This window comes from Myotis myotis, unplaced genomic scaffold (genome assembly GCF_014108235.1).
Source record: "Myotis myotis isolate mMyoMyo1 unplaced genomic scaffold, mMyoMyo1.p scaffold_m19_p_4, whole genome shotgun sequence".
Lineage (NCBI taxonomy): Eukaryota > Metazoa > Chordata > Mammalia > Chiroptera > Vespertilionidae > Myotis > Myotis myotis.
The window spans coordinates 54,190,927-54,204,335 of record NW_023416346.1 but is presented as its reverse complement, the minus strand read 5'-3'; the positions used below and the strand labels follow the sequence as shown (position 1 = coordinate 54,204,335).

General features: G+C 40.9%; 1 protein-coding gene and 2 pseudogenes across 1 annotated transcript in view; all 3 read right to left on the bottom strand.

The window, feature by feature from the left end:
• NUP62CL (nucleoporin 62 C-terminal like) overlaps window positions 1-13,409 on the bottom strand; it is a 102,922-nt gene that overhangs the window by 71,144 nt on the left and 18,369 nt on the right. The gene's annotated exons all lie outside the window — the stretch shown is intronic.
• LOC118654624 lies at window positions 7,496-7,928 on the bottom strand (annotated as a pseudogene).
• LOC118653406 lies at window positions 11,836-12,356 on the bottom strand (annotated as a pseudogene).

Here is a 13,409-nt window from a genome sequence, read left to right as displayed (position 1 = left end):
ACTTCCACCCCTCCTGTTCCACATAGCGCTGGATGTACTAGTCATAGCAATCAGACAAGAAGAAGAAATAAAAGGCATCCAAATTGGAAATGAAGAAGTAAAACTGTCATTATTCGCTGATTACATGATATTGTACATAAAACACTAATGACTCCATCAAAAAACTACTGGATTTAATAAGTGAATTTGGCAACATAGCAGGATACAAAATAACACCCAGAAATCTAAGGCATTTTTATACACCAATAATGAACTCACAGGAAGAGAAACTAAAACAAACAAACAACAACAACAACAAAAAATCCCATTTACCATTGCACAAAAAAATTAAGATACTTAGGAATAAGCTTAACCTGTAAAAGATCTGTACTCTGAAAACTACCTAACGTTGAAAAAAGAGATAGAGGAAGTTATAAACAAGTGGAAGAATATATCATATTCATGGATTGGTAGAACCAACATCATTAAAATGTCCATACTACCCAAGGCAATCTATAGATTCAATGCACTCCCCTTTAAAATACCAATGGCATATTTCACAGACCTGGAGCAAACTCTCCAAAAATGTATATGGAACAAAAAAAGACCCTGAATAGCCACAGCAGTCCTGAGAAAGAAGATCAAAGTTGGAGGGATCACAATACCAGATATGAAGCTATATTACAAAGCCACTGTTCTCAAAACTGCCTGGGACTGGCACAAGAACAGACATATAGACCAATGGAACAGAACAGAGAACCAAGAAATCAACCCAAGCCATTATGCTCAATTAATATTTGACAAAGGAGGCAAGAGCATAAAATGGAGTCAAGACAGTCTCTTTCATAAATGGTGTAGTAAAAATTGGACAGAAACATGCAAAAAAATGAAACTAGATCACCAACTTACACCATCCACTAAAATAAACTCCAAATGGAAAAAAAAAGACTTAAATATAAGATGGGAAACCATAAAAATCTTAGAAGAATCCATAGGCAGCAAAATATCAGACATATCTCATAGCAATAACTTTACTGATACTTTTCCTAGGAAAATGGAAACTAAGGAGAAAATAAACAAATGGGACTACATCAAAATAAAAAGCTTCTGCACAGCAAAGGAACAATCAACAAAACAACAAGAGACCCTACTGCATGGGAGAACATATTTGCCAATGATACATCCAATAATGATTTAATCTCCAAAATTTACAGGGAACTCATACAACTTAACAAAAGGAAGATAAACAATCCAATCAAAAAATGGGCAAAGGACCTAAATATACACTTTTCGAAAGTGGACATACAGAAGGCAAAGAGACAGATGAAAACATGCTCAAAGTCACTAAGCATCCGTGAAATGAAAATCAAAATGACAATGAGGTACCGCCTCACACCTGTCAAGAATGGCTATCATCAACAAATCAACAAGAGACAAGTGCCAGCGAGGATGTGGAGAAAAAGGAATCCTCATACACTGCTGGCGGGCATACAGACTGTTGCAGCCACTGTGGAAAACAGTATGGCGTTTCCTAAAAAAATTAAAAATGGAACTCCCATTTGATGCAGTAATGCCACTTTTAGGAATATATCCCAAGAAATCAGAAAAACTAATGAAAGAATATATGCACCTCAATGTCCATAGCAGCACAATTTACAATAGCTAAGATTTGGCAATAACCCAAGTACTCATCAGCAGATGAATGGACTAAAAACTGTGGTACATTTACACATGGAGTACTATGCTGCTATAAAAAGAAAAAACTCTTACCATTTGCAACGGCATGGTTAGACTTAGAGAGCATTATGCTAAGTGAAATAAGCCAGTCAGAGAAAGATAAATATCACATGATCTCATTCATTTGTGGAATATAATAAACTGATGGGAAAAAAATAGATACAGAAACATAGAAGCATTGAACAGAACGTCAAACCTCTGAGGGAAGGCAGGGGAGAGTAGGAAAGGGGGTAAGGGATCAACCAAAGGACTTGTATGCATGCATATAAGCATAACCAATGGACACTGACAGTAGGGGTGAAGGCATGTGATGGGGGGCAGGAGTGGGCAGGGAGAGGCCAAGGAGAGGAAAAGGAGACATATGGAATACTTTCAACAATGCAGTATTTTAAAATATATATAGTTCATCCTATATAATAAAAGGCTAATATGCAATTCGACCGAACAGCGGAACCGGTCACTATGACGTGCACTGACCACCAGGGGGCAGACGCTCAACGCAGGAGCTGCCCCCTGGTGGTCAGTGCACTCCCATAGGGGGAGTGCCACTCAGCCAGAAGCCATGCTCTTGGCTGGTGAGCGCAGCAGCAGTGGTTGGGAGCCTCTCCTGCCTCCGGGGCAGGACTAAGGATGTCCAACGGCTGGCTTAGGTCCACTCCCCCAAGAGCTCCCTGATGGCAAGAGGGCGCAGGCTGGGCTGAGGGACCCCCTGAGTTTATGAATTTCATGCACTGGGCTTCTAGTCAGTAATATTTAGAGTAGCCATCCTTCTAGCACCATTGTAAAAAAGGAATTCTACTTTAAAAAGAAAACATAAGAGGTGAGCCACTTCCAGAATTGTGATTTAAGAATTCCTAGGGACCCACTGCCCAGTGAAACAACCATAACTTTTAAAAAATATATTTTAAAAAACATTTGAAATTTCTGGGATATTGTCTTAAAAATATATACAGCAAATGAAGAAACATTTATTCAAGAAAATCTGCTAAAACTCAGTAATACCAGTGAGAGTCTATGCAGGGGTGGGCAAACTTTTTGACTCAAGGGCCACAATGGGTTCTTAAACTGGACCGGAGGGCCGGAACAAAAGCATGGATGGAGTGTTTGTGTGAACTAATATAAATCCAAAGTAAACATCATTACATAAAAGGGTATGGTCTTTTTTTTTTTTTAGTTTTATTCATTTCAAACCCGGGCCGTAGTTTGCCCATGGCTGGCTATAGCATATGAATGAACCACAGCCTCCATCCCCTGCTCACCTTGATGAGTTACAATTGTTCACCTGCTCACCTGAAGCTATACTTCAGGCAGGAGTAGCCAAGAAGACTGGATTCCCTAATTCCCCAGCTTCCAAACAAGGAATATAATATTTCATTGAGAGGGGCAAGCAGTCAATATTTTTCATCACCTCCAACACAGTTACAGGGCTGAAGTTCCTTGTGAATACAACCAAGAGTTGAGGGACTCCCTTTCTCAAGTCAGTACCTACTCAAAGGGCAGAAGCTCTGAAGCACGCACAGCAGCCTGAAAATACTTGGGTGCCATCATCCTTACCCTGATTGCCTTCGCCAGCTTGCTTATAGGGATGGAGAGATAAGCAAGAAGACCAGAGGCAACTGTCACTGCCCAGTGCCCAAAGCACCGGTTCAAAGATTTTGCTCAGGGATAACAGCAGTCCATAAGAATAGAGTTCTCCCCAAAAGAAGAGACTTTATTAAAAACAGGGTGTGAGGAAGTCATGTCAGAAGACTCTCTTGAAAAACTAAACAAAACAACAACACGGAGATTTTGGTGGTAAACAAGAAAGAGTGGCCAAGTAGCTTCATGAAAGCAACAATTTAGGCTGTAGGCCAGATAGTTTACCAGAGATAACCAGGGAAAGAGAAAGTTGAAAAGAGCCCTCCTCCTGAGATTAGACAAATTAAGTACTCAGGCATGCTACTGTATATTTTGGATGAATCTTGAAAGTATTGTGCTAAATGAAAGAAACCAGACACAAAAGGCCACATATTATATGATTCCATTTATATGAAATGTCTACAAGAGGCAAATCCATACACAGAACATGTATTAGTGGTTGGAAGGAGCTGGGAAGAGGGGATAATGAGGAGTGACTGACTGCTAATGAGAATAGTTTCTTTTTGGGGTGACAAAAATGTTCTGGAATTATATACTGGTGATGATTTCACTCTCCGTGAATATATTAAAAACCACTGAATTGAACACTTTAAAGGGGTGATTTTTAAGATATGTAGATGATACCTCAATTATCCTGTTATTAAAAAACAACAACAACACAGAGAACATCTCAAAGGAAGCAGAAAAACATTTGAGAAAATCCAACACCTATTCATGATGAAAACACTCAACAAACTAGGAAAAAAAGGGGAAATCCTCAACATGATAAAGCACATTTACAAGAAAACGCACAACCAACATCATACTTAATGGTGAAAGACAGAATACTTTCCCACTACATCAAGAGCAAAACAAGAATGTATACTCTTACTACTTCATTTCAACAATATATTGGAAATTCTAGCCAGGACAATTAGGCAAGAAAACAAAATAAATGGCAATCAGATTGAAAAGGAAGGAATAAAACTATCTCAATTAACAGACACAATCATGAATACAGAAAATTATAAGGAATTCATAAAAACTCTATTAGAATAAAGAAGTTCAGTACAATTGCCAGACACAAAATCAATAATATATAAACATATCATTCCATTTATAATTGCTCAAAAAGAATAATATACTTAGGAACAAATCTAACAAAAGAAGTGAAAAACTTGTACACAGAAAATACAAAACATCTTTGAAAAAAAATTAAAGTCATCCTAAATATATGAAATATCTCATGTTTCTGGATCAGAAAATTTAATATGCTTAAGATGGTGTGGTAGACAAAGAAATGGTCATCCAAATGGCCACATCCAAATACCCAGAGCCTTATACATACATACTAGAGGCCCAATGCATGAATTCGTGCATGGGTGGGGTCCGGCTGTTCCAGCCCCAATCGGGGCAGATCGGGGCTGGGCCTATCAGGAGGAGGAGATGGTGGGAGGTTGGCTGGCTGGCTCTGCCCCGAATTGGGGTTGGGGGGCCAATTGGGGGTGGGGCTGGCCATAGGGAGGGGTCATGGGTGGTTGGCCAGCCGGCCCTGCCCCTGATCGGGGTGGGGGGTCGATCTGGGTTGGGGCCGGGTGGAGGGAGGGGCTGAAGGAGGTTGGCCAGCCAGCCCCACCCCCTACTGGGGTGGGGGGTGATCAGGGGTGGGGCTGGCTGGGGGGAGGGGATGTAGGCCAATCAGGATGGTGGGGACCATAGGGTTTAGGGTTGGCCAGGGGGAGGGGCTGCAGGAGGTTGGCTGGCCAGCCCTTCCCCCTATTGGGTTGAGGGGTGTGATCAAGGGCGGGATGACCAGGGGGAGGGGCCACAGGAGGTTGGTCGCTGGCCCCACCCCCTGATCTGGCCGGTTCACTGGCCACAGTGGGTGTCATAGCAACCAGTTGTATGGTTGTTATAGTTGCTGGCTTTTTATATATATAGATTACCTTACTTGACAAAAGGCACTTTACAGATGTGATTAAGTATGTTTTTGGGGAGTAAAGATTTGTTTTATTTCTACTGAGGAAAGGAGGAAAATAATAGAATTGTATTCCAATTTGCTCTCCACTGTATACACATGTACCCACACTCATACATAAACATACACACACCAAAATACCCCAAACAAAAAAACAAGAATCAAAAATCAAAACACCTTCAAATGCACTAATATATCTTATTTTTTTAAAAGCAAAATTGTGGAAATTTATTTCAAGTGTATACAAACCCCTTGGGGAAGAGTCCTCAGAGGGGAACCCCCTGCGGAGGGGGTACCAAAATAGGAGAGCCCTCTTTCTCTAAAATGGGGAAAAAAATTAGTCCAGTGAGTCTCTGTCTACGGGTTTATAAATGCTGGTAACTTCTTTGTCTGTTCATCCTATTCTCTAATTGGACCCTTCCTTATTTTATGTCCCCTGTGCTTTTCTAATTGGCCACTTTCTGCCTTCTCCCTGAATGGTATCAGTTTCAAAGTTTCAATGCTCACTGGATCCCCCCTCTTCTTCTTCCCCTTATCTTGTAGCATTCTTCTAAAAAATCAGGCAGCTTGGAGCTGTCTCTGCCCATCATGTAAGCATTCCTCTCCCATGGACGCTTCCCTAAAACTGGCTTTCCTGTCTCTAAAATCCTTTCATTGCTACTTGTTTCTGGGAATTCATGAAACAGTCTTCTGAAATTCAGGAATCATTATATTATTATAACTATCTTCCATGTTTCTGTCTACCTTTGAAATTTTGCTTTTCTTCCTGTTAAGAAGGAAATAGAGGTAAGGGGTGTGTGACAGAGGAAGGTTGTTCTATGCATTTTCCCCCAATATTTTAATTATTGTTGAAAGTATTACGTATGTCTCCTTCCCCCCCTTGACCTCTCCCGCCCATTCCCACCCCCCACCACATGCCCCCAGCCCCCTATTTTCTGTGTCCATTGGTCATGGTCATAAACATAGATAGAAGTCCTTTAGTTGATCTCTTACTCCCTTACCCAAACCCTTCCCCTGCCTTCCCTCCGAGGTTTGATGGTCTGTTTGATGATTCTGTCTCTGGATATATTTTTGTTCATCAGTTTATGTTGTTGATTATATTCCACAAATGAGTGAGATTATGTGATATTTGTCTTTCTCCAACTGGCTTATTTCACTTAGCATAATGCTCTCCAGTTCCATCCATGCCATTGCAAATGGTAAGAGTTCTTTCTTTTTACAGCAGCATAGTAGTCCATTGTGTAGATGTACCACCGTTCTTTAATCCACTCATCTGCTGATCTGCACTTAGGCTGTTTCCAAATCTTAGCTATGGTGAATTGTGCTGCTATGAACATAGGGGTGCATATATCCTTTCTGATTGGTGTTTCTAGTTTCTTGGGATATATTCCTAGAAATGGAATCACTGGGTCAAATGGGAGTTCCATTTTTAGTTTTTTGAGGAAACTCCATACTGTTCTCCACAGTGACTGCACCAGTCTGCATTCCCATCAGCAGTGTACGAGGGTTCCTTTTTCTCTGCATCCTCGCCAGCACTTGTCATTTGTTGATTTGTTGATAGTCATTTTGACAGGTGTGATTTTGATTTTCATTTCACAGATGCTTAGTGACTTTGAGCATGTTTTCATCTGTCTCTTGGCCTTCTGTATGTCCACTTTCGAAAAGTGTCTATCTAGGTCCTTTGCCCATTTTTTTTAGTTTCTCTTCCTGTGCGTTCATTATTGGTGTATAAAAATGCCTTAGATTTCTGGTGTTAATTTTGTACCCTGCTATGTTGCCAAATTCACTTATGTACAATATCATGTCATCAGCGAATAATAACAGTTTTACTTCTTCTTTTCCAATTCGGATGCCTTTTATTTCTTCTTCTTGTCTGATTGCTATGGCCAGTATATCCAGCGCTATGTGGAACAGGAGTGGTGAAAATGGGCAGTCCTGTCTTGTTAATGTTCTTAGGGAAAATGATTTCAGTTTTTGACCAAAAAAAAAGTAGATCCTGGGAAGAAGTGCAAAATGAAAAATCAAAAGATCGAAAAATGCTGAGCAATGTTTGTTATTAATATACAAAATAGTTATATACTAAATTAGTAACAGTTGATATTCTCTATGTCTGCAATACTTTGGAACCACATAGTGGATTTGTTAAATCTAGTCCATGCCAGCTTCCAAAAACCAGAAAAGATTTTAGTTAGCTTCATTCTTTGATGCCTCATCAAAATTTTCTATGAGATCTGGAATGTGAACATCCTCTTCATCAATGTCTACTGGTTTTGGTGCTCTGCTGAAATTCAGTTAATTTCCTAAAACTTGTAAAGCTGACAGTTACAAGCTGACAATATTTCAGGAAGCTTTTCTGTCATTTGTTTGGCTTCTGCTTGACCGGTAATTGCAAAGATGCTAGCAAAAGGATAAGTCTAGACTCCATCACCTTTAATTATGTTTAACTCTTCAATACCAGGTACATTATTATGCACAGAAAGGGTTTTTTTTTATAACTCTGAAGTTTTTTGTCATCAGCTATAGCTGTTCTATATACTACTTTCTTATTTTTGTGAGTGGTACCCTTGCCTCTTATCTGGACACGAGCCTGAAGTTTGGCTAACTTTTCTTGATTCATGCTGTTGGTAAATCTGAAGCAGGGAGATTCCTCCAACACCAGCATGAGCAAGAGCCAAGGTTAAGTACTTTGAGATAGGGATATTATCCTGAATTATCCAGGTAAAGGAACTCTAATGACATGAATCCTTAAAAGTAAAGATCCTTTCCAGGCTGTGGTCAGAGGGAGAAGTGACTACAAAATAATGGTCAGAAAGATACAAAGTTACTGATAAAAATGGCCATTTAACATGTGAAAACATACTCAATGTCATTAGACATTAGGAAATTGCAAAGAACCATATGATTTCACTCATATGTGGGATATAAAACTGAAAGCAACAAATGAACAAACAAGAAAAACAAATAGACACAGACAGCAGTGTGGTGTTTACCAGGGGGAAGGGGGATAGGTAGTAAAAATGTAATGGTGAAGGAAGATTTGACTTTGGGTGGTGGGCACACAATGCAATATACAGATTATGTATCAAGAGTTGTACACTTGAAACCTATATAATTTTATTAACCAATGTTACCCCAATAAATTTAATTAAAAAATACAATGCTATACCACTTCATAGCAACTAAGATGGCTATAAAAAAAAGACAGATATCAAGTATTGGTAAGGATGTGGGGAAACTGGAAGCCTCATACAATGTTGATGGAAACATAAAATGGTATAGCTTCTTCGGAAAGCTTTCTGACACTTACTCAAAGTGTTAAACATTGGGTTACCATATGACTCTGTAATCCCATCCTAGGTAACTACACAAGAGAAATGAAAACATATCCACACAAGAACGTGTACATGAATGATCACAGAAGCATTATTCATAGTAGACAAAAGGTATAAACAACTCAACTAAACATCAATTGATGAATGGATGAATAAAATGTGGTACATCAACACAATGGAATTTTATTTGGTCATAAAAAGGAAAAGTACTGATACATGCTAAAATCTGGATTGAGCCTTGAAAACATCATGCTAAGTAAAAGAAGCTAATCACAAAAAACCACACATTGTATGGTTCCATTTAAATAAAATGTCCAGAATAGGGAACTATATAGAGCCAGAAACCAGAGTAGTGGTTGCCAGGGATGGGTGGGCAGGGGAGGCAGTAACTGCTAATGGGTACAGTTTCTTTTTGTGTGTGTGTGGGGGGGTTGTGTGATGAAAATGTCTGGGGTAATGGCTGCACAACTCTGCGAATATACTAAAAAAAACAATTGTACACTTCAAATTGGTAAATTATATGATATATGAATCATCCTATACCAATAAAAGACAAACATGCAAATTGACCATACTTTCTCTATGCCTTAAGCCATGCCCACCAGCCAATCAGAGCGACTATATGCAAATTAACTCAACCAAGATGGCGGCTGGCAGCCACGGACCTGGAGCAAGCAAGAGGCTTGCTTGCTCCAGTGATGGAGGAAGCCAAGGTTCCCCTCCTGCCACGGCCCAGCTCTGAGCTCCACTGAAAGCAACAAAGTTTCAATTATAGAAGGTAAACAAACCCCAGATACCTGCTTTCAGCCAGCCGTGGCCACGGAGCTGGAGCGAGCAGGAGTGGGTTGCCCCTGGTGATGGAGGAAGCCAAGCTTTCTGCAGGCCTCTGCTAAAGGCAACAAAGTTTCAATTATAGAAGGTAAATAAATCCCAGAATAAAAAAAAAAAAAGCAAAAAAGGAGTGGCTGGGAGCATACGTCACCAGGGTGCTTGGCCAGCCTGAAAACGGCCCTCAGCCCCTCACCCAGACTGGCCAGGCACCCCAGTGGGGACCCCCCACCCTAAAGGGTGTGTGGTCAGCCTGTAAACAGCCGTCAGCCCCTCACCCAGGCTGGCCAAACCTCCATGGGGTGAGGGTCCCCACTGGGGTGGACATCCTCTGAGGGGTCCCACACTGCAAGAGGGCATAGGCCGGGCTGAGGGACCCCCCCGAGTGCACAAATTTTTGTGCACCAGGCTTCTAGTGTAATAATAAAATTGTGAGAAAATCTGGAGTAAAGTCTCAGAAAACATCTGCCACTTGCTTTAAAATTTAAAATAAAAAAATCTATAAAAGAACTGAAGCTTGATGGAAAATTAAATTTAAAAGTAAAATAAAGAAATAAAGCTAGAGAAATTAAGTACATAAAGACACAAATAAGATTAATTGGTTAATTGAAAACAAAGTTCATCTTTTCATTCTCACTATAGATTATTATACATGATATATGGTAGTAATGAAAGGAGTTAAAGCAAAATTAAGCAGATAGAGTAAGGGGTGGAAGGAGGAGGAATCATGGAGCCAGCTGAAATCACAAAATGATTTGCAGAAAAACAGGATAGCAGAAACACAGGGTTTTTAAAACAAGGTTGTTTTTCTTGCAAGTGCAAAATAAAATGTTGCAAAAAGGCCAGGGACCAATCAGAGAGCAGTACAGATAGACAAAGAGCATGCCTTTAGTAGATATAAGGGGAAGGGCAGAATGTTGGGGGGAGCAACCCATTTGAATCCCACCCCCTCTGAGGGGGGAGCCTGTGTTTGTTTGCAATAAACTCCTGCCTTGTTGAACTTCTCTGGTCCAGAGCTTCATTTTTGCATTTCATGAGACAGGACCCAGGGGAAGAATTCCTACTCACTGGTTCCAGTATCAGTAAGTGCTCAATAAATGCTTCTGCTGAATTAAACCAATTTTTTCCAGATGCCAATATATAATTACAGATGGTCTATTTCCTCTTCATAAGGAAAAATTGCTTAAATACATAACTGCATTTGAATCTACTGCTGCCAGCATCCAACTGTTGAACTGCTCATGGCAATATATGACATAAAACTCTCCTACCCAAAACATCTAGGGGGCCATTGGGTGAAGGGGATAGGAAGGAGATGCTGGAAAGGAATTGGGAATTTTAGGCAAAAACTAATCCTGTTGCCCCCAAATAACCCAAATGTCTGGCTATTGCAATTCATTTATTTATCACTCCATCCTTTCTCCAAACAGATTTGAAATGTTATCTTCATAAACCCAGGTTTGTTTCTGTACTTTAAAATTTTTCACTGATTTTTTCCTCTCCTGTTCCATACGAAGAGTTTCAATTATTATGTCCCTAGTATTCATTTATTTTTATATTACATAATATTTTAAATTTACTCGAAGAGAATAAACTTATACTTTCCATAAGCATGCCATCATTACTTCCTTTAAAAACCAAGATATGATTCTCATGCATTTATTCCCCCATTTAAACTTTAGAATATTGTTAAGTACCTCCCCCCTTTCCTTCCCCTAAAGATTCCTAGTGTGGTTTTATAAGAATTACATTAAATGTGTATAGATTAATTTGTAAATAAATGAAATTTGTATACTATTGACCCAGCACATTCAGTGGGTCTCCTCATTTATTCATGTCTTCTTTATATAGTATTTTTCAATAAAATTTTGAGGTTATGTTCATGTAGGTCATGCAAATTTTTAAAGTTTATTCCTAGGCACTTCATACTTTCAGTTGAAATTGTTAATGGGACCTTTCTCCATTATATTTCCAAATTACTATTGAATAAATATGGGGAAGCTATTGATTTTTGTATTATTTATTTTGTAACTGACCATATTACTGAAACCTCTTCACTAGTGCTAATTAAATTTGTACTTGATTTATGCCCATATTTTTAAAATATTTATAATTTGTCTCAAGTACTGGCATAATTTCAGGAGCCTGAATTTAAATAACAGAGGTAACCAAGGAAGCAAATGCCATTTAATATGATTTGCTTTTAAGTTAACAGTCTTACCCTTAAATAAGAAAGTGTTTAAGAAACAGTCTCATTTTTCTAATCATAGGACTAGAGCAGGATTTTTCAACATGGCACTACTGACATTTTTTCTTTTTATAGTGTAAAATTTTTATATTTAGAATTAGGCAGCTGGACTCAGTTTAGATGACCCCAATTTTGTTGGCAATATCCAAAGCACCAGAGTCAGGAGACAGTCGAACATATGCCTTCTTCTCTCCATCAGGCCTGATCAGGGGGTTGATCTTGGCCACATCAATGTCATAGATCTCCTTCACAGCCTGTTTGATCTGGTGCTTGTTGGTCTTGACATCCACAATAAACACAAGTATATTGTTGCCTTCTCTCTTCTTCATGGCTGACTTGGTAGTCAGGAGGAATTTGATGATGGCATAGCGGTCAAGCTTATTTCTCCTGGGTGTGCTCTTCTGAGGATATTTAGGCTGCCTTCAGAGTCTTAGTGTCTTTGGCCATTGGAATGTGGCTGACACGCGTATCTGTGTGTGTGTGTGTGTGTGTGTGTGTGTGTGTGTGTGTGTGTGTGTGTTTGTGTGTGTGTGTGGCTGTGGACGCCTTTCAACACTGCTTTATATGTCTTCAAAGCCTTTGCTTTGGCTTCGGCTTTGGGAGGGGCAGGGACTTCCTTCTTAGCTTTTGGTGGCATCTTTGTAAAAAGTGGCATTACTGACATTTTGAGGGAAATCAGTCTTTGTTGTGGAGGACTATCCCATGTAGGGATATAATAAGAAATGTGTATTTGGTGTTTGGTCTCTTTCCTAGACAGAGATCCTAAAACCTTTGTAATTTCCTAAGTGATAAGGGTTATAGGAGCATGTTTATGTCCTTAATTCCTAAAATAGCTCCAAGAACAACAAAAGTAAATGGAGCCTCGGCAGTTGGACATACCCCGTGGGGTCCCAGATTGTAGAGGGTGCAGGCCAGGCTGAGGGACACCTTCCCCCAAGCATGAATTTCATGCACCAGGCCTCTAGTCCTATATAATAAAAGCTTAATATGCAAATTTTCCCCTCAGGTGGTCATTTGACCAGAGACCAGGAGTTCAACTGCTCTCTATGATGTGCGCTGACCAGCAGGGGGCGGCATGGAACATGGTGGGTGTTGGTGACATGGTGCTGGGCAGCAGTGGAGGCACTGCTGGCCCCGATGGGCTCTGATGAGAGCAGGATCGCTGCGGGATGGTGGAGCAGGTGAGTGGGTGGTGCCGGGCCAAGGTGGATGCAAGTGGGGGCCCGATCACCGCACCGATCGCCCCACAGATGATGACCAGAATCAGCAGCGGGGGGTGGGGCAACCGCCCAACTCCCAGGTGCTGAGGGAGCCAGGTGGGGGGCCTGGCCCCAACCGATCACCCCACAGATGGTGACCTGTGGCCAGCAGGCCCTGATCACCTGATCAGGGCTGGACCCCGGGCTAGGACAGGAAACTGGGGGTGGGTGGCAGTGACCAACCTCCCGCAGTGCCTGCGTGGGGGGCTGTGACCTCTCAACAATGGTTACCTGGAGGTGGGGTGATGGGGATGGAGGCGTGGTGGGAATGTGGGGTGTCCACTGAGCTTGCTTTCACACCCCCTGCTACCCTTCCCCGGGATGCCAAGGCTCATGCACTAGGGAAGCCCCTATATTCAGGTGCCAGGCTCCTGCAAGGAGCCAACCCCACACCCACATGGTCTATTCTGGGTGAGCCAGACCGCAGCTGC